This window comes from Crocuta crocuta, unplaced genomic scaffold, assembly GCF_008692635.1.
Source record: "Crocuta crocuta isolate KB4526 unplaced genomic scaffold, BGI_CrCroc_1.0 scaffold162, whole genome shotgun sequence".
NCBI classification, from domain to species: domain Eukaryota; kingdom Metazoa; phylum Chordata; class Mammalia; order Carnivora; family Hyaenidae; genus Crocuta; species Crocuta crocuta.
Genome location: NW_027529433.1, coordinates 1 through 20,876, shown reverse-complemented (window position 1 = coordinate 20,876; position 20,876 = coordinate 1). Strand labels below are relative to the sequence as shown.

Sequence of the window (20,876 nt, the reverse complement as noted above, 5' to 3'; positions counted from 1 at the left end):
TGGCAAAGAAGATATCAAACTTTCACTTTTCACAGATTACATAATACTCTACATGGAAAACCTGAAAGACTCCACCAAAAGACTGCCAGAACTGATACATGAATTTAGCAAAATCTCATGGTACAAAATCAATGTACAGAAATCAGTTACATTTCTATATACCAGTAATGAAGCAACAGAAAGAGAAATCAATAAACAGATCTCATTTCCAATTGCACCAAGAACCATAAAATACCTAGGAATAAACCCAACCAAAGATGTAAAAGATCCGTATGCTGAAAACTATAGAACACTTATGAAGGAAATTGAATAAGACACAAAGGATTGGAAAAACAATCCATGCTCATGGATTTTAAGACTATTGTTAAAAAGTCAATACTACCCAAAGCAATCTATACATCCAATGCAATCCTAATCAAAATTGCACCAGTATTCTTCTCAAAGCTAGAACAAACAATTCAAAAATTTGTATAGAACCACAAACGACCTCAAATAGCCAAAGTAATATTGAAGAAGAAAACCAAAATGGGAGGCATCACCATCCCAGACTTTAGCCTCTACTAAAAAGTTGTCATCATCAACACAGTATGGTATTGGCACAAAAACAGACACAAAGACCAATGGAATATAACAGAGAACCCAGAACTGGACCCACAAATGTACGGCCAAGTAATCTTTGACAAAGCAGAAAAGAGTATCCAATGGAAAAAGGATGGTCTCTTCAAAAAATGGTGCTGGGAGAACTGGACAACAACATGCAGAAGAATGAAACTAGAACACTTTCTTACACTATACACAAAAATAAACTCAAAATGGATGAAAGACCTAAATGTGAGACAGGAAGTCATCAAAATCCTAGAGGAGAAAGCAGGCAACAACCTCTTAGATCTCAGCTGCAGCAATTTCTTGCTTGACACATCTCCAAAAGCAAGGGAATTAAAAAGCTTCATCATGAAAAGGAAACAATCAACCAAACTAAAGGCAATTGATGGAATGGGAAAAGATATTTGCAAATGACATATCTGATCAGGGTTAGTATCCAAAATCTATAAATAATTTACCAAACTCAACACCCAAAAAACCAAATAATCAAGTGAAGAAGTGGGAAGAAGACATGAACAGACACTTTTCCAAAAACACCCAGATGGCTAACAAACAAATGAAAAGATGTTCAACGTCACTCATCATCAGGGAAATACAAATCAAAACCACACTGAAATACCACCTCACACTGATCAGAGCAACTAAAACGAACAACTCAGGAAACTGCAGATACTTGAGGTGATTTGAAAAAATGAGAAACCCTCTTGTACTGTTGGTGAGAATGCGAGCTGGTGCAGCCACTCTGGAAAACAGTGTGGAGGTTCCTCAAAAAATTAAAAACAGAACTACCCTACATCCCAGCAATAGCACTACTAGGAATTTATTCAAGGATACAGGAGTGCTGATGCACAGGGGCACATGTACCCCAACGTTTATAGCAGCACTTTCAGCAATAGCCAAATTATGGAAAGAGCCTAAATGCCCATCAATTGATGAATGGATAATAAAGATATGGTTTATATATACAATGCAATGCTAGTTGGCAATGAGAAAGAATGATATCATGCCATTTGCAGCAATGTGGATGGAACTGGAAGGTATTATGCTAAGTGAAATAAGTCAGAGAAGAAAATACCGTATGTTTTCATTCTTATGCGGATCTTGAGAAACTTAACAGAGAACCATGGGGGAAGAGAAGGGGAAATATAGTTACAGACAAAGAGGGAGGGAGGCAAACCATAAGACACTCTTAAATACAGAGAACAAACTGAGGGTGGATGGGGGTGGGAGGGGAGAGGAAAAAATGGGTGATGAGCACTGAGAAGCAGACTTGTTAAAATAAACATTGGGTGTTGTATGTAAGTGATGAACCACGTGAATCTACCCCAAAAACCAAGAGCACATTTTACACATTGTATGTTAGCCTATTAGATAATAAGTTATATTTAAAAAAATAATGTAATGCTGCTTTTGAAAAGTATTCACTCCACTGTATTCTTTTAGAACCTATCTTTCAATCTTAAAAGTCAATTTTTATTTTAAATCTATTACTGACAGCCTTTTCCTAAGAATACAAGTGATGTGTATATAAATTATACAAAACTCCCCAAATACTAACGTACTGCTAGAAAACATAGAAAACTGGTATAGTTTAAGACTTTTCTGAAGACAGCAGAGGTGAACAAACAGTTTAATGATGCTTAGACAGGTTACTCCAAGAAACACACATTAATCTCCTTCCTCTTACTTTCCTAGAATTTGAGAACCACACATTGCCTCTCTAATAAGTCATTGTTAAATTGGTCCCAGAGACTGGTGATAAGGAAACTTGTTAAGAGATCAGGTTCGTTTTCTATTATGTTTTGTTATCATTATGAATTTTTGTTTAATCACTGAAAGAGGGGGAAATGCTTCTTTAGTGATCTCACAGTGTAGCACCAAATGTAAAACAAGTCATTAAATATAAAGTGTGAGCGTGAGATGGGAAACTGCAAAATTTAAATGACTATAATTTCAAAGAAAAAAAGCAGGAAATATAGAAATGAGCTTCTGTTTGGTTTGGGAATTTGCAGATGTCAGCTTTCTATGCACCCTTGCAGGTCTCTTTTTGATATGCTCTCCTTTCTACTGACCCTCTGGTGGCAGAAACAGCTCCAGACTTTCTGAGAAGAAAGCTCTCCACCCAGGGTCTGGCTGCCCACCTTCACAGTGACAGATGAAGGCTGACTCTCATCAGTGCTGAAGTTAGGTCCATGAGCTCAGAACTAGTTTAGCAGCCATTAATCCACTAGTTTTGGTTATCTGGTTTGTTGTATAATTATTGTCTTTAGTGTTACCTAATTACACTTGAGCAATTGTGTAAAAGACTTTGTTACATATTAAACACCAGGGAGTATCAATTATGAACCTTACATGTATATTTTATTTTCTCATAATTTTATCATCACTTAGAGACAAGAGAAGATATTCCAAGGAAAATGGCCATCCATTTTAGTAGTTGTGGATCTGTGTACAAATTACATTGAAAGCAATGACAGATGATCATAAAAGACAATGGAATATTTGACAAAAATGGCATTCTTAACATGTTCAATATGGCATTTTAAATACTCTACTAAATTTCCTTTCCATTTCATAGCTGCTTTGAAAATCTTAACACAATTTTCTTTCATATGCATTTTGTGGGTCACATGGCCCTGTGGAACAGTACAAATATAGTAATAAAAATGATTACTTTTCAGTATTTCCTTCTAAAAGATAAATGTTTTGCTTCATTAATCTCCTTTCTCTAACTTTCCTAGAATGTGAGAACCACACATTGCCTAACAAGTTTTATTAGAAGTAAAATGTGATGTAGTATGTATTAAATCCAATAGGTGAACGTAGTATTACGTAAGCTGCTTTTGTATATAAGATTACTAAGACAAATGGCAACATCTAAATTCTAATAGTACATTTCTTCAAAAAAAAATTTAGCCATAGAGGAATACTTCTCAGGCTGAATATTGCAATCTCAAGATGAGTCATGATGTTATTTTTTGAAAATTAAAAAGAGCCCTCCAATCGTAGAATCCAATAAACTTTGAGCTACTTGAAATGAGGAATTGATGGGTGACAGAAAAGACTGATTTTCCATCTTTTGAGAAGCAGCCATTAATACAAACTACAAACAAAGCCCTTTGAAGTCCAAGGATGAATTTACTCATGTAACATTATAGACCTTCTCAATAAGAGTATGCACAGTTTCCATCACACCTGTAACTAAATTAGACTTTGCGTTGGAAATACTTCACCTTGTTGGGTATATGCATTTTAAAAAACATTCCTTTTAATTTGAAACATCTAATTTATTATATTTAACCCAACTTTAATACATAGTGACTCGGGAGCTACTTTCCCAAACACCTCAATCAGGAGGCCATTTGTAAGACATCCAAAGACAAGTGACCACAGGCATGAGGCCTGGGAAGGGAGTTTGAAACAGCAGCCAAAGAAAACTGTATTTTGCTAAATGGGCATGTTATTTAGAAACAAAGTTGTCCTTTTGCAAAGTGTACATTTGGAATGTTTCCAACTTTGGGGTGACATTAAGCAAAAATGAGTTAAAATGGAGTCCTTCAGCCTTGTTCTCTGATGATTTTGCGAATTAGGCATCAGGCTGTGTACCGGAGGTGCCATTTTAGGACTGGGGCAGAGAAGCAGCTGAAAAGAAAAAGCACTTTGCTCAGACAGGATGTGCCTATGTGCTTGCTCTCCACAGCTGCATCCTCAAAGAGGATAAATGAGGGCATATTCAGGCATTAATCAACCAAAAGAGATCATGCACTCAGAAAAAGCTCCAATCAAGTCCCTCGGATGTCGTGGTCCTTAAGTACTATCACTAATTGCCTGGAATTGTGCCTGTAGTTCTTAGAGTCGGCCCTGGCCCTCTCTTGCTGTGAGTCCAGTCAAAATAGCAAGAGACAGCTCCCCAAATCCCATCTACAGCTAAAACTTCAGATCTTGACACACTCAGCTATCTCTTATTGAATTTTCAAGGAACAAAGTGACAACCAGATTTTAAGTGGCTGAAGAAACAGGACTAGGAATGATGTGGTGGAATATTCTATCTCTTCCAAAAGAGTCTTAATTATTTCATTTGGTTTATCTCTTTTATTCTTGTTGATGTTTTCACACTGCAGGTTGCTTTCATTTCTAGAGTAGACACCCTGAGGACTCCACATGTAATATGACAATGTGAGTGTGCTTTCAGCTGAGCTTCCTATGAGTCTGTGAGGAAGGCTATGTCCAGCTTGGAGTAGAGCTGTGCTGTGAGATCTTGACAGCCATTCTTCACAGCAAGACTTTATTATTTAAAGACAAACTTGGAGATGCTTTGATTTGTTATGTTGGAAGAGGCCCTACATTCAGTCTCTGATCTCACTGTTTTCCCTAAGAGGCTACAGAGGAGCAGCAACGTGCACAGGTTACTCAGCGGCTGATCCAGGACTGGTTCCCAAAAGTTTGGATTCTCAGCTGCAGTGCTTCAGTTTGAAGTGAATTTCCAGATCATATTCAAAGGCAAGGATCAAAACACATTCAGAAGTGAAAGATAAAAGATTTCCCCCCCCAGAATATATATTGCTTTGTCTTTGTTAGGAATAGAAAAGTCTTAATTATTTGCAACGCTTATTTTGAAAGGGGGAGAGAGAATAATTAAGGCAAATGTGTATCTATCCTTTAATTATAATGGAGAAATAGCACTACTTTAGCAAGAATTTTAAAATAAATTTAGAATACATCAATTACACACTGAATTTAATGTCATGGTTTAGCAAGTTGTGGAAAGGCAAGTTTGGGGACTGAGAAGAGACAAAACTTTATTATTGGAAGCTTTCTACCTTTTTGCCTGTATGTGCTTTCCTTCAGATCCTTAAACCAGACAATAGCGTGGTTATATCCTCCCAGTCATATAGGCAAGTATGGGAGGTAGCATGGAGTCTCTATCCTTTGGACAGAGTAAGCCTTCACTGAGGCACCCCTGAAATTAAATTCCAAGATGATAACCAGCACAGAGATGTTAACAAACTTTAAATAAAGGCATTGTGTACATAGAGGGAGAGATTCTGCCTCTGTAGATTCTAATGAAGCAGGCAGGTGTTCCTGAGTAGATTTTTGACACCACGGAGCGGAGTTTTAATATTCATAAAGGTGGTTTGTTTTGGAAGTTTCTATAACTTTCACCTCTTGGAAACTATATTTTTTCTTCAAGAATATAATCTTGCCAGGTTTATTAGCAACTCAAAAGAAAGATAACATGAACCATGTATCACACATAAATCAGCCCCAAAGCTTTTCTTGTCAATAAAGACGCAGAAGGGCTGATCAATAGATCAATGCAGATTGTTCTCAACTTATGATGGGGTCATGTCCTGATAAACCCATTGTTAGTTGAAAATATTGTAAGTTGAAAATGCTTTTAATATACCCCACCCATTGAACATCATAGCTTAACCTGTCTTAAATGTGCTCACAACACTTGCATTAGCCTACAGTTGGGCAAAGTCATCTAAAACAAAGCCTATTTTATATTAAAGCATTAAAGATCTCACATGATTTACTGAATACTGTATAGAACATGAAAAACAGAACAGATGTACATGTAGAAATGGTTTTAAGCCTATCAGTTCTTTACCCTTGTAATTGCCTGGTTGATTGGGAGCTGCAACTCTTTGACCCTGCCCAGCATCAAGATAGAGTATCATACTGTATCATCACTAGCCCAGGAAAAGATCAAAATTCAAAGGGTGATTTCCACTGAATATGTATTGCTTTCACACCATCATAAAGTCAAAAAATCATGTCAGACTAGTGCAGGTCAGGAACCATCTGCAGTAGGATGAAGAGGTGAATGGTTGGTTGTCATTGGTAATTTAGCACCATGACATTCCACCTCTTCTTTAAACCTCTCTAGCCTTTGCTATCAGTCATATTTGCTTTGCAAAGATAGGCTTTTGATATTTCAGGATGGCATTGCTGGTGGTAAACTTTGGAGTCAAGAAAAAGAAGTGTTAGGAAGTTTTGACAAAGGAGTATCCAAGTTCTGGCCTGAGCTACAGTGGACCAGGAGTACACTATTAGGAAGGGGGCTAAGTACACAGGCTAGAACAAGGCTGACTCTTAGAAAGTACCAGTCCACTCCACTCAACAAGCAGGTCTTGTTCCAGACTCGAATTCTCATTTAAAAAAAAAAATTTTTTTAATGTTTTATTTCTGAGAGAGACATAGACAGACAGACAGACAGTGTGAGCAGGGGAGGGTCAGAGAGAGAGAGAGGGAGACACAGAATCTGAAGCAGGCTCCAGGCTCTGAGCTGTCAGCACAGAGCCTGACACAGAGCTTGAACCCACGAACCGCGAGATCATGATCTGAGCCGAAGTCGGACGCTTAACCAACTAAGCCACCCAGGTGCCCCTGGAATTCTCATTCTTTCTGTATCACCATAATTAAAATGTTAATAATTTCTTATTAATACCATTTGCCTACAATTTTAAACAATGTCAGTGGTAAAATACTCCTCACCAAAGAGGCCCATTCCCACTTTGACAAAATTTTATCATTCTATAAATATTTTCCAATATAAAATTAATCCTAAATATTTTATCTCTCATCAGTATCCTTTCATCTTACGAATTTTATATATGCCTGTCATGCCTAGTTTGTTTACACAATCCCCTGTTTTTCACTAATTTAAACAAACTGTTTCTAATTTTTCTCCTTTATATTTAATTACCTTTATTTTAAAAGTGGAACTGTTTAGTCCAAAACAGTATGGAAAAAAACTTAAGCTTTATTGTAATAGAGCAAACTTCATTGTAAACAGTTATTACTATTGACAATCCCATCAGTCATGTAAAGAGAGCATGCATTTCGCATCAGCTATGCCAACAATGGCAATTGTCTTAAAAGAAAACAACACATTTTTGTATCATTTGGATAAATACCTAGTAGTGCAATTGCTGGGTTGCAGGGTAGTTTTATTTTTAATCTTTTGAGGAAACTCTGTACTGTTTTCCAGAGTGGCTGTACCAGTTTGCATTTCCAGCAGTCCAAGAGGATTCCTTTCTCTTGACATCCTCGCCAACATCTGTTGTTGCCTGAGTTATGAGGTGTGAGGTGGTATCTTCTTAGAGTTTTGATTTGTATTTCCTTGACAATGACTGACAGTGAGCATCTTTTCATGTGTCTGTTAGCCATCTGGATGTCTTCTTTGGAGAAATGTCTATTCATGTCTTCTCCCCATTTCTTCACTGGATTATTATTTTTATTATTATTATTATGGGTGTTGAGTTTGATAAGTGCTTTATAGATTTTGGATACTCACTTAGCTGATATATCATTTGCAATTATCTTCTCCCACCCCATCAGTAGCCTTTTAGTTTCGTGGATTGTTTCCTTCACTGTGCAGAAGGTTTTTATCTTAATGAGGTCCCAAAAGTCCTTTTTTGCTTTTGTTTCCCTTGCCTTCAGAGACATGTCTAGTAAGAAGCTGCTGGAGCCGAGGTCAAAGAGGTTGTTGTCTGTTTTCTCTTCTAGGATTTTGACAGTTTGCCTATCTCACATTTAGGTCTTTCATCCATTTAAAAAAATTTTTTTAATGCTTTTATTTTTCAGAGGGAAACAGAGCATGAATGGGGGAGGAGCACAGAGAGAGACACACACACAGAATCTGAAGCTTGCTCCAGGCTCCGAGCTGTCAGCACAGAGCCTGATGCAGGGCTTGAACTCGTGGACTGTAAGATCATGACCTGAGCTGAAGTTGGACGCCTAAGTGACTGAGCCACCCAGGTGCCTCCCTTTCATCCATTTTGAGTTTATTCTTGTGTATGATGTAAGAAAGTGGTCCAGGTTCATTCTTCTGCATGTCACTGTCCAGTTTTCCCAACACCCTTTGCTGAAGAGACTGTCTTTTTCCATTGGATATTCTTTCCTACTTTGTCAAAAATTAATGGACATTGTGCGCCCATTTCTGGGTTCTCTAATCTGTCCCTTTGATCTCTGTGTTTGTTTTTTGTGCCAGTACCATACTGTCTTGATGATTACTGTCTTGAAAACAGCTTTAAGTCCGGAATTATGAGGCCTCTAGCTTTGGTTTTCTTTTTCAACATTACTTTGCCTTTTTGGGGTCTTTTGTGGTTCCATTTTAGGAACCACAAATTTTAGATTTGTTTGTTCTTTCTCTGTGATGAATACTGGTGTTATTTTGATAGTCATTGCATTGAATATGTAAATTGCTTTGGGCAGTACTGGTATTTTAACAATATCTGTTCTTCCAATCCATGAGCATGGGGTGTTTTCCCATTTTTTGTGTTTTTCCATGTCTTTCATAAGCTTTCTATAGTTTCCAGTGTATAGATTTTTCATTTCTTTGGTTAGGTATTTATTCAAAGGATACAAAAATGCTGATTCAAATGGGCACATGTATCCTCATGTTTATAGCAGGCCTATTGACCATAGCCAAAATATGTCAAGAGCCCAAAAGTCCATCAACTGATGAATGGGTAAGAAAGATGTGGTGTACACAGAATAGCTGTTGTATTTAATTTTGGTTTTGTAATTTACACTACTTTGATTAGTTATAGGGATGATCACATTTAGCTGTAATATTTTCCAAAATCAAGAGGGGATCATACTCCCTCACATTTTCTTCTAGCATTTCTCTTCTTTATACTTACTGTTATACTTCATTAGGAATATATTTTGAAATATAAAATAGTCACTCAGTTAAGATGCTCTATTGAATTCCAGCCTCTCCTTTCTGATACTAAATTATTTTCTCTCTTCTCCAAGTGTTTATTTTGGGATAGAGAGCATGCATGTGAGTGGGGTGAAAGCAGAAAGAGAAGGAGAGAGAGAATCCTAAGCATGCTCCTTGCTGTCAACAGAGCCCAACACAGGGTTCTGCCTCATGAAGCAGGAGATCATGACCTGGAGTGAAATCAAGAGTCAGATGCTTAATCGACTAAGCCACCCAGGTGCCCCTCTTTCTTTCTCTCTCCATCTTTATATATGAGATATAGAAGATAACTTCCTTATATATATGACTATATAAATAATTCATATATACGGCTGAATTTGGACTTTTGTTTAATAATCTGTACGTTCTATACTTAGGACAATGTCACTGTATTTTAGTTATCTTCTATATTTCTATATCAAGTATGGTATATTCTCCTTGATGACATTTTTATAATTTGAATTTTTTCCAACCTTCATTCTATAAGATATACTGGAAAATCACACAAATTAAAAACAATAAAAAAAATGCTGTTAGAATTTCTATTAGAATTATACTAGTTTCTAATTTTATTGCATTATAATTTGTTGACATTGAATGAGTTCTATTTTTATTTTTTAATTAGAGAGGTTTTCCCTAGAAGTACTTCATGAACATATAAAAGAATATAGAGGTTCTTTCTGGAGGGGAATACTATTGTTAATTCTGTCTTCCAGCTGTCTATATTTTATCTCTGCTTTCCCCTACCACTTCATAGTTTATTAACAATTACTTTTAGGCGTGTTCTTTTGATTCCTATTTATTTTTTTGTGATTATATTGCCTAATAACTTTTCTTTCAAAGGCCAGAGAAATGTAACAAAGACATATTGGATTTTCTCATTATTGTGTTTTGTGAGTTTCTTGTATTTCTGACAGCCTAATTCTAGTTACGTTGATATTTTATTAAGTGACACATAAAGGCCAATGATTATTATATATTTATTGAGAATTGTACCTATTAGCAAAAAAATGATTTTATATCTCATTTAATATTTTCCTTGGATTTTCTCTTGTATCCTATTGATGACAACTGCTTTCTTTTTCTTTGTATTTTCTAGATAAGTCTTTACTCATTCTTTTATATCTTTTACCTAATTTTATTTTAGATACTTGTTACATAAATACCATTTTTATAGTAGAGGAAAACTGCATCTGTCTTGAGGAACTGAGCGAGAGTATGGGAATAGTGACGACATAATTTATATTCAGGAAAATAAAATCTCTAGTGCCCTTGTATTTACACAGGCATACAGAAGAGGGAAAATGAACACTGAAATTTGAAAGCCCATTCTTCTGGGTTGTTAAAAGGTGAGACTCAGGAGGAGAAGGGCTGTTGGGGTAGTGATATTAATAAGACTTTGGAAAAGCACAGGCACAAAAGAAGACTATTTGTGGTTCAAAAGCTAGAAAAACTGCTCTGCTTAATAAAGGAATAGAAGCTGTTGAGTTCCTGCAAGCAGAGTGGCGAGGGGCTCTTGGTAATCTGAGAGGCCTGGAGATATGCAGGGAGTTTTAAGGATGAAAGAAGGACTCATCATAGGGGGAAATCACTTTTCCATGGTCCTAGAGCTTCAGTGGTATCTGCAACCCCAGCATTTCCTGTCTAGGGATTCTGGGATGGGGAAACCCAAGACAGGAGCAGGAGGAAAAGCTGGAGATGTAGGAGGTCAGATGCAATCAAGATTTAGACTTCAGATATTGAAAGACCTTGGGTCTGGCAAGAACTTTAAGAATATACCACCACAGAGCACTGATTTTGTGAAATGTGAGGTATTACAATGCGTGTTTGTTTTAATGTCATAGGAGAATATAATCTCCTTTGACATCTGGATTATATGTTAAGAATTTTTCTGTTTAACCTAACCTAATTGCTTTTTAATAAGGAGTATAATGTACTTAAATTTACTATCATATCTGATGTAGTTGGGGTTATCATCACATCATTTTATGTGCAATTTTGTTATTTCTTATTCCATTCTGCCTTTCCATTCATACATATTGGGCTGATTTTTAAATTTTTAAATTGGTGTGTTTTTTTGCTTCCATGATTTGGAAGTTATAGGTGTTTTTTTTTCCTCTTAACTAGTAGTCATACTTGAGGATTTAGAATTATTTGATCTTAGTACTTTTACTTAATACTCATTGTGATGAGTGAAGCAGTAGTTAAAAGTATGTTAAATGAAAATTTAGCTTTTACTTTGAATTTCCTCTCCCCTATTGCTTCTCAACTTGTTATTAACAGTTACTATCCATTCTTGCTCAGTTTGAATCTTGTTCATCCCTTTGCAATTTGGAGTACAATGTCAAGTAGTTTTCAGAAATGATGATACACAGGTAGATATAAATTTTTCACCACTTAAATGCCTAAAAATGTTTTTCATAGCTTTATCACAAGAACAAAATAAAAAATGGATAAATTTGTGGTTAAATTTTTAGTTGTGGTTTACTTTTTCAAAGTCCATAAATATTGCCTGATTATTTCCTGGTGTTAAGGTTGAGAAGGAGATATCTAGGTGCAATGTGAATTTTGTTCCTTTATAGGAATAAGTAGGATGTATTATCTCTTCATTATTTACATTGTATATATGTCAAATTCCTTTGATAAAAATTCATGTCTTTCTTCAGGTCAACGTTAAATTTTTTTTCATTTACTATTGATTTTGTGATTTCTTAAAAATGATTTTCCTTTTTCCTGGGATGTCTATTATAGGTTGGATTTTCTGAATCTTTCCTCTATATCTAACATATTTTATTACATAATTTTATTTTATTTTATTTTATTACATAATTTTCACCTTTTTCTATTTCTTTTCTGAATTCTGAGCTCATTTCTTGAGTTCATCTTTTATTACACTAACATAACTATGCAGAATCTAGTCCACTGTTCACTTTCAGTATCAGGTTCAAAGTATAGGTAAGTAAGAGATATATTATCTACAGAGACTTTAACAACAATAATAAAAACAATTAGAAGTCAGTTTGCTTTTTGTTATCACCCTTTGCTAACAAATACAATAATGCTGGTTTAGGGTACAGATTGTGTCTCCAGTCCAGGTATGACTACATACTTCTACATGAAAACAGTGAATATAAAAACTAACCAACAGACATGTAGTTATTTCAAGTCTGTCTCTCCAGGTGGCAGTTTTTATTTGTGCTTAAAATTTAAAGCAGTGAACAAAGTGTGAACCACAAGTGCATTGTTTTTGATGGGTAAATGCAAATTTTCGTTTATACATAAAATATTTTATTTCATTTAAAGACATTTTATATTTACACACACACACACACACACACACACCACAAGTGGGTGAGGGGGCACAGCGAGAGAGATCATCTCAAACAGGCTTCATGCTTTGCATGGAGCTCAATGCCAGGCTCAATCCCAGGACTATGAGATCAGGACCTGAACTGAAAGGAAGAGTTGGACACTTAACTGACTGAGCCACCCAGGTGCCCCTAAACAATGTTTTTATATTCAAGTATTCTTTTAAGTGATAACTGTTTTAGAACTAAAAAATAAATTATGATTAGTACTGACTGCTGTGACAAGTAATTGCTATTTTTGTCATACAGGGGAAGGAGATTAACAAGTAATCTCTGGTTATCAAATATGCTACTCAGATCACTGTCAACCATGATGACAGCTTTTTGTAGCAGCTCACTCCATGGGGAAGTCTGAGGAGTTAGGTTTTCTCTTTGGGTAGCAATCTATTCTTCAAGGAAGTACCTATTTATTGATATTTATTCATTCTGGCTACCTGCTCTGGGATGCAAACCTATAAACATTGCTATTCTGCTTGGTGTGTCCATCTGGCCTACACTCATCTCCTTTCTCTTCCTGCACTCCAATCCTGCATGAATGGAAATATGTGAGTTATTTTTAAATTCTCTGACCCTTATTTCTTAGACAAAATTTTTGCAGGTCTCCGTGCCTCTTTTAGTCTTGCCTGCTCTCCATCTTGAAGAAATTCAACAATGTTTCTGATTTTTTATGGCGCCTTTTCTAGTTTCCAGGTTGATACATGTTTTCTTATATGTTAATGGTTATTATTATTTTATTTCCATAGACATCCATGAGGTGGTGGGGAAACATCTATACCAATGTCATTATCTTTTCGCAAATTCTCTGCTTCTTATTGACTTCAATTCCCCAAACTCTCACTGTCATTATTACATTTCTGAAAGAGGTGTTAATAAGGAATGTGTGTGTGTGTGTATGCAAGCAAGTGTGTGAAGTCGTGTGCAAATATGTGCGTGGATTAATTTTAAAGACTTGCAGCTGTTAGAAGGAAGCTCTTGAGTAATCCTATAATTACAGTGTGGTGAATAGTTTCAATGAATCCATGTAATTTTATTTTTCTTTCTTTGAATTCATGCAAGAGTCTGAATAAGAGTACTGTTATGACAAATTCTTGACCTGGAATTTTAAAATTTATACACGCTTGCATTCATAAAAGACGAGATCCAGAAAAATGCTTTGATCAATTCAGGAAATATAACCTTCATGGTCCCAAAGAGAATACCCACAGTAGCTTGCAGAGGTAGCAGAATAGGTTAAGAATGACTGTTTTGAAGCTGAAATCTCAGGATCAGTTTAGAGAGTTGTGCCCAGGACTGTAAAATTCTTTATTTTATTCTATATACTTCACAACTGATATTTTCCTACTCTTAGATTTATCCGATGTAATGTACCTTTGATAAAACTGGTTCTACAGAATGTGGCTGAATCTCTGGCTTCTGAGGGACTACCAGCAGCTCCATAATACTCGCTGCAGGTACAGCAAGGATGTAAAACTCCTGGAAAACACCAGAGGGATTTCAGTAATTCAGTACTGAGCTGAGAGCCTGGAGTAAATAGAATCCTATTACAGAGACAGTAATATTTGCCAAGATTAATAGTTGAATTATTGAAAGTTAGTACTTATGATGTTTAAGAGCTAAGTCCATAAGGAAAGGAGAAGGAAGGCTAATTAATAGTGGCATTTTTTTTTTTCAGGAGAAGGGCAGCCTTGTGTGATGGGGGAAAAGAAGGCATTTGAGATTCTGCCACCCTGTGAGGTCTCCCTGGTTCACCCTTTCAGAGTAAGTCTCTCATTCCCACCCCACCATGTCATATGCACATCCTAGGATGTATCTCCAATGAACTGTGGGTCATTTCCTGAGCACACGTTTCTTTTCACAGCACTGTTCCTTACACTAAGCCCTCTGCTTTGGATGCCTTTCCCTTTCTGGACTGCATGATAACCCCTCCTCATGCATCAAGGCGCAGTTCACATGGTTCGTCTACTGGAAAATAACCCTAAGCTGTTCCAGTCCCTGTGCCCACAACACCTCATCACCTTCCCTGAGCTCAGCATCTTGTTTCCACCAGCAACTATCACATTGTTTGTCATGAATGTCCTCTTCCTGTCTCCCCACTGCATGGCAAGCTCCTTGAGGACTGAACCAAGCCCAGGCTTTCTTTGCGTTTCCTGTATCTTAAACATGTCTGCTCTTTAGCAGAAGCCAAATATGTTAAGTACATGAAGGGATGAAGGGAACAATCCCACATTAAATGCTTTGTGCATTTCACTCGCACCCATCTCTCAAACAGAGAAGGCCTGAAGCGATAGGACACGGAGCCATAGGAGTTTGGGAAGAAAAAGAGAGAGTACACTGGGAAGGCAACCTCATAAGTGTGTGGGTGTGAATTGGGGAAGATAAACGCCATCTGGGACCAGAGACATGGAGGGAGGGGAGGGAGCCACCGTCCCGGGGAGCTGCAGTGAGTTGAAGTAAAAAGAAAGAGCGGCTGAAACTGCTCAGATGCCAGTCCCTGGAGAAGAGAAAAACCTCGGCTTAGACGGAGAGTGTTCTTAGTTCTAGCTGGGGTGGCGAGTTTGAACTGGGTGACCCTGGCCGGTGCCAGGACAAACTGCTCTCCTGGCTCTACCCCAGCCACGGCGGAAAGGCGGCCTACTCCACGCTGTGCTCCACTCCCCGCGCTTGACCCCGCGGTACGGAAGCTGAGACCTGCAGGACTGTGTTCCACGTGGTACCAATAAAGCACGGACTGGGACCTGGACACAGGACATGGCCCAACTTGGCTGCACCCATGGCACAAGGAGATCGGACCCAAAAGAGTGATTTGGAACGCCTGGGGCGACGCCATTTTTCTCCCCACAACCACCAAGGTGGGACCTCAGAGAGTGGCTGCCAGGACTGCAATGGATCTAAGACTGGTCTACAGCAAACCACACCCATCCCCACTAGAGATAGAGAGCTTTTTTTTTTTTTTTAAACACCAGAGCCCAGGGCAAGACCAACATGGAAGCATCGCCTTGATTAATTCTAGATCAATTCTTTCTATTCAGATATATTTTCCCTGGTCTCATACGTATCCCTCCCCTCTGCTGGACTGGGCACTCTGGTCATTGGTTTGCTTAAAAAGTCATATTTAATCCATTCTCTAGAATGTATATTCTGCACCTCCACCACTACCTTTCTCTCTCTCTCTCTCTCTGGAGTAATTAAACTATATACTTTCTCTGAGTAACAGTTTCTTCATTTCTTTCTCCTCACCTCTTACCATNCATATCATAGAAATCCCAGAAGAGGAAGAAAGAGTGAAAGGCACTGAAGGAGTCCTTGAACAAATTATAACAGAGAACTTCCCCAACCTGGAGAAGGAAGNCCTCCCCTCTGCTGGACTGGGCACTCTGGTCATTGGTTTGCTTAAAAAGTCATATTTAATCCATTCTCTAGAATGTATATTCTGCACCTCCACCACTACCTTTCTCTCTCTCTCTCTCTCTGGAGTAATTAAACTATATACTTTCTCTGAGTAACAGTTTCTTCATTTCTTTCTCCTCACCTCTTACCATATTCTCCTCTTTCTCTCTCTGAACTAAGCCTCTTAGTCTCTCTGCCTGGTCATTGTCCAGTTTCGCTTCCTCCCTGTCATTTCTCTCTGTGTATAAGCTCTTTCATCATCACTGCATACACCCTGCTCTTTAATTGTAGCTGGGAATTCTGGTTTTATGCTTTTAGACTGTTTTTTGTCATTTGGGTTTTCTTTTTTCTTTTCTTCATTTTTTAATTTTTATTGTTTTTCCTCCTTCCTTCTTTTTTTCCCCTTCCTTCTTTTTTAAATCCTCTCTTTTTCTTTTTTCCTTTTGGTTTGAGTGCTTCCTGGATTTGTCTGTGTGTTTGTGTGTCATTGTTCCGTGTGTTTGTCTGTTTTCCTTCNTCGTCACCACTAAACCAGCCCTACAAGAAATCCTAAGGGGAACTCTGAGGGAAGTGTTCCAAGGATGACAAGGTACCAAAGACATCACTACAAACATGAATCCAACAGAGAACACAATGACTTTAAACCCATTATTTTTCAATAATAACACTGAATGTAAATGAACTAAATGCTCCAATCAAAAGACATAGGGTAGCAGAATGGATAAAAAAAACAAAACCCATCTATTTGCTGTCTACAAGAAACTCATTTTAGACCTGAGGACACCTGCAGATTGAAAGTAAGGGGATGGAGAATANAATCTCAACAAGAGAGACGAAGAGACACCATTCAAAGAATACTTCCTGAACAGACAGGCCCTGGACAGTCAAAGAGCCCTCTTTAATACAGCAGTACTTGCAGGTGCAGAGTGCATAACAAGCTTTTAAAACTAACAAGAGACAGGAAGTTAGCCAAAATGACGAAACGGAAGAACTCCCCTCTGAATAAATTCCAGGAAGAAATGACAGCTAAAGAACTGCTCAAAACAGATATAAGCAACATTACTGAACAAGAATTTAGAACAAAAGTCATAAAATTAATCCCTGGGCTTGAAACAAGCATGGAAGACATCAGAGAAACTATTGCTACAAAGAATATGGAGCTTAAAAATAGTTGTGATGAATTAAAAATGTTATAAATGAGATGCATAATAAAATGGAGATGTCCAATGTATGGACTGTNGGGCCAATCAGGCAATTAGAGAAGAAATTAAAAAATATATGGAAACTAATGACAATGAAAATACAACAATCCACTCTATGGGATGCAGCGAAGGCAGTCCTAAGAGGAAAGTACATCGCACCCCACGCCTACTTCAAGAAACTAGAAAAAGCACAAATACAAAATCTAACAGCACACTTAAAGGAACTAGAAGGAGAGCAACANATAGAAAAAGAGGAAGCTGAGAAAGAGAGACATAAACTGATCCAGGAACACAAAAGGAGAGTTCAAGAGCTGAGTGATAAATCAAACGGAACAATATCATATCATAGAAATCCCAGAAGAGGAAGAAAGAGTGAAAGGCACTGAAGGAGTCCTTGAACAAATTATAACAGAGAACTTCCCCAACCTGGAGAAGGAAGCAGACATTGAAATCCATGAGGCACAGAGAACTCCCCTCAGACGTAACTTGAATCGATCTTCTGCATGATGTATCATAGTGAAACTGGCAAAATATAAGCACAAAGAGAATTCTGAAAGCAGCTAGGGGTTACATGCCCTAACATATAAAGGGAAACTTATCAGAGTGGTGACAGACCTATCTACTGAAACTTGGCAGGCAAGAAAGGAATGGCAGGAAATCTTCAATGTGATGAACAGAAAAAAATATGCAGCCAAGAATCCTCTATCCAGAAAGCCTGTCATTCAGAATAGGAGGAGAGATAAAAGTCTTCCCAAATAAACAGAAATTGAAAGAATTCGTCACCACTAAACCAGCCCTACAAGAAATCCTAAGGGGAACTCTGAGGGAAGTGTTCCAAGGATGACAAGGTACCAAAGACATCACTACAAACATGAATCCAACAGAGAACACAATGACTTTAAACCCATTATTTTTCAATAATAACACTGAATGTAAATGAACTAAATGCTCCAATCAAAAGACATAGGGTAGCAGAATGGATAAAAAAAATAAAACCCATCTATTTGCTGTCTACAAGAAACTCATTTTAGACCTGAGGACACCTGCAGATTGAAAGTAAGGGGATGGAGAATATATCATGCTATTGGAAGTCAAAAGAAAGCTGGAGTAGCTACACTTATATCAGACAAACTGGACTTTAAAGTAAAGACAGTAACAAAGGATGAAGAAGGGCATTATATAATAATTACAGGGTCTATCCATCAGGAAGAGCTAACAATTATAAATGTCTATGCACCGAATATGGGAGCACCCAAATACATAAAACAATCAAAAACAGAAACAATCTTATGGATAAGAAGGTGCTAATAGCAGGGGACTTTAATATTCCACTTACAGCAATGGATAGATCAACTAGACAGAATATCACTAAAGAAACAATGAACTTGAATGACACACTGGACCAGATGGATTTGAAAGATATATTTAGAAATCTACATCCTGAGACTATGGAATTCACTTTCTTCTCAAATGCACATGGCACATTCCCCATGATACATCACATACTGGAAAATAAAGCAGCCCTCAATAAATATAAAATAATTGAGATCATACCATGCACACTTTCAGATCACAATGCTATGAAACTTGAAATCAATCACAGGAACAAGTCTGGAAAACCAAAACCAGAAACATGGAGGTTAAAGAACACCCTACTAAAGAACAAATGGGCCAATCAGGCAATTAGAGAAGAAATTAAAAAATATATGGAAACTAATGACAATGAAAATACAACAATCCACTCTATGGGATGCAGCGAAGGCAGTCCTAAGAGGAAAGTACATCGCACCCCACGCCTACTTCAAGAAACTAGAAAAAGCACAAATACAAAATCTAACAGCACACTTAAAGGAACTAGAAGGAGAGCAACAAGAGCACCCCAGACCAAGCAGGAGAAGAGAAATAATAAAAGTCAGGGCAGAAATAAACAATATAGAAACCAAAGAAACAGTTGAACAGATCAATGAAATGGAGAGTTGTTTTTTGAAAATATGAACAAAATTGACAAACCTCTAGCCAGGCTTCTCAAAAAGAAGAGAGAGAGCACCCACAATGACAAAATCATGAATGAAAATGGACTTATTACAACCAATCCCTCAGAAATACAAGCAATCATCATCAGGGAATATGATGAAAAATTATATGCCAACAAACTGAACAACTTAGAAGAAATGGACAAGTTCTTAAACACACACTCACTACCAAAATTCACACAGGAAGAGATAGAAAATCTGAACAGACCCATAACTAGTGAAGAAATTGAATAAAAATTCTCCCAACAAATAAGAGCCCTGGACCAGATGGCTTCCCTGCGGAATTCTACCAGACATTTAATACCCATTCTTCTCAAGCTATTCCAAAAAATAGAAATTGGAGGAAANCCAAAAAAAAAAAAAAAAAAAAAAAAGAGAACTACAGGCCAATATCCTTGGTGAATATGGATACAAGAACCCTCAACAAGATACTTGCAAACAGAATCCAACAGCACATAAAAATAATTTTCCACCATGATCAAGTGGGATTCATTCCTGAGTTACAGAGCTGGTTCAATATTCACATCAATCAATTTGATACATCACATTAACAACAACAACAAAGATAAAAACCATATGATCCTATCCATAGATGCAGAAAAAGCAATTGACAAAATACAGTATCCCTTCTTAATAAAGACCCTCGAGAAAGTCGTGCTAAAAGGAACTTACTTAAACATCATAAAAGCCATCTATGAGAAGCCCTCAGCTAACATCATCCTCAATGGGGAAAAACTGAGAGCTTTCCCAGAGATCTGGAACATGACAGGGATGTCCACTCTCACCACTGTTGTTTAACATAGTGCTGGAAGTCCTAGCATCAGCCATCAGACAACAAAAGGAAATAAAAGGCATCAGAATTGGCAAGGAAGAAGTCAAACTTTCACTTTTCACAGAAGACATGATACTCTACATAGAAAACCTGACAGACTCCACCAGAAGCCTGCTAGAACTGATCCATGATTTCAGCAAAGTTGCAAGGTACAAAATCAGTGTACAGAAATTGGTTGCATTTTTATACACCAATAATGAAGCAACAGAAAGAGAAACCAAGAAACTGATCCCATTCACAATTGCACAAAAACCCATAAAATACCTAGGAATAAACCTAACCAAAGATATAAGAGATCGGTATGATGAAAACTATAGAAAATTTATGAGGGAAATTGAAGAAGACACAAAGAAATGGAAAAACATTCCATCCTCATGGATCGAAAGAATAAATATAGTTAAAATGTCATTACTACCCAAAGCAATCTACATATTCAATACAATCCCAGTCAAAATTGCACCAGCATACTTCTTGAAACTAGAAGAAATGTTCCTAAAATTTGTATGGAACCACAAAAGACCCCGAATAGCCAAAGTAATACTGAAGAAGAAAACCAAAATGGGAGGCATCACCATCCCAGACATTTGCCTCTCCTACAAAGCTGTCATCATCAAGACAGTATGGTATTGGCACAAAAACAGACACATAGACTGTTGGAACAGAATAGAGAACTCAGAATTGGACCCACGGATGTATGGCCAACTAATCTTTCACAAAGCAGGAAAGAGTATCCAA

General features: G+C 37.3%; 1 long non-coding RNA gene across 1 annotated transcript in view; it reads right to left on the bottom strand.

The window, feature by feature from the left end:
* Positions 1-14,116, bottom strand: part of LOC144228067 (uncharacterized) — an 85,522-nt gene extending 71,406 nt beyond the window's left edge. Inside the window, exon 1 of the long non-coding RNA XR_013334114.1 lies at positions 14,056-14,116. This is a non-coding gene — a long non-coding RNA (uncharacterized LOC144228067). The remainder of the gene's footprint in view (positions 1-14,055) is intronic.
* Between the last annotated feature and the right edge of the window lie 6,760 nt (positions 14,117-20,876).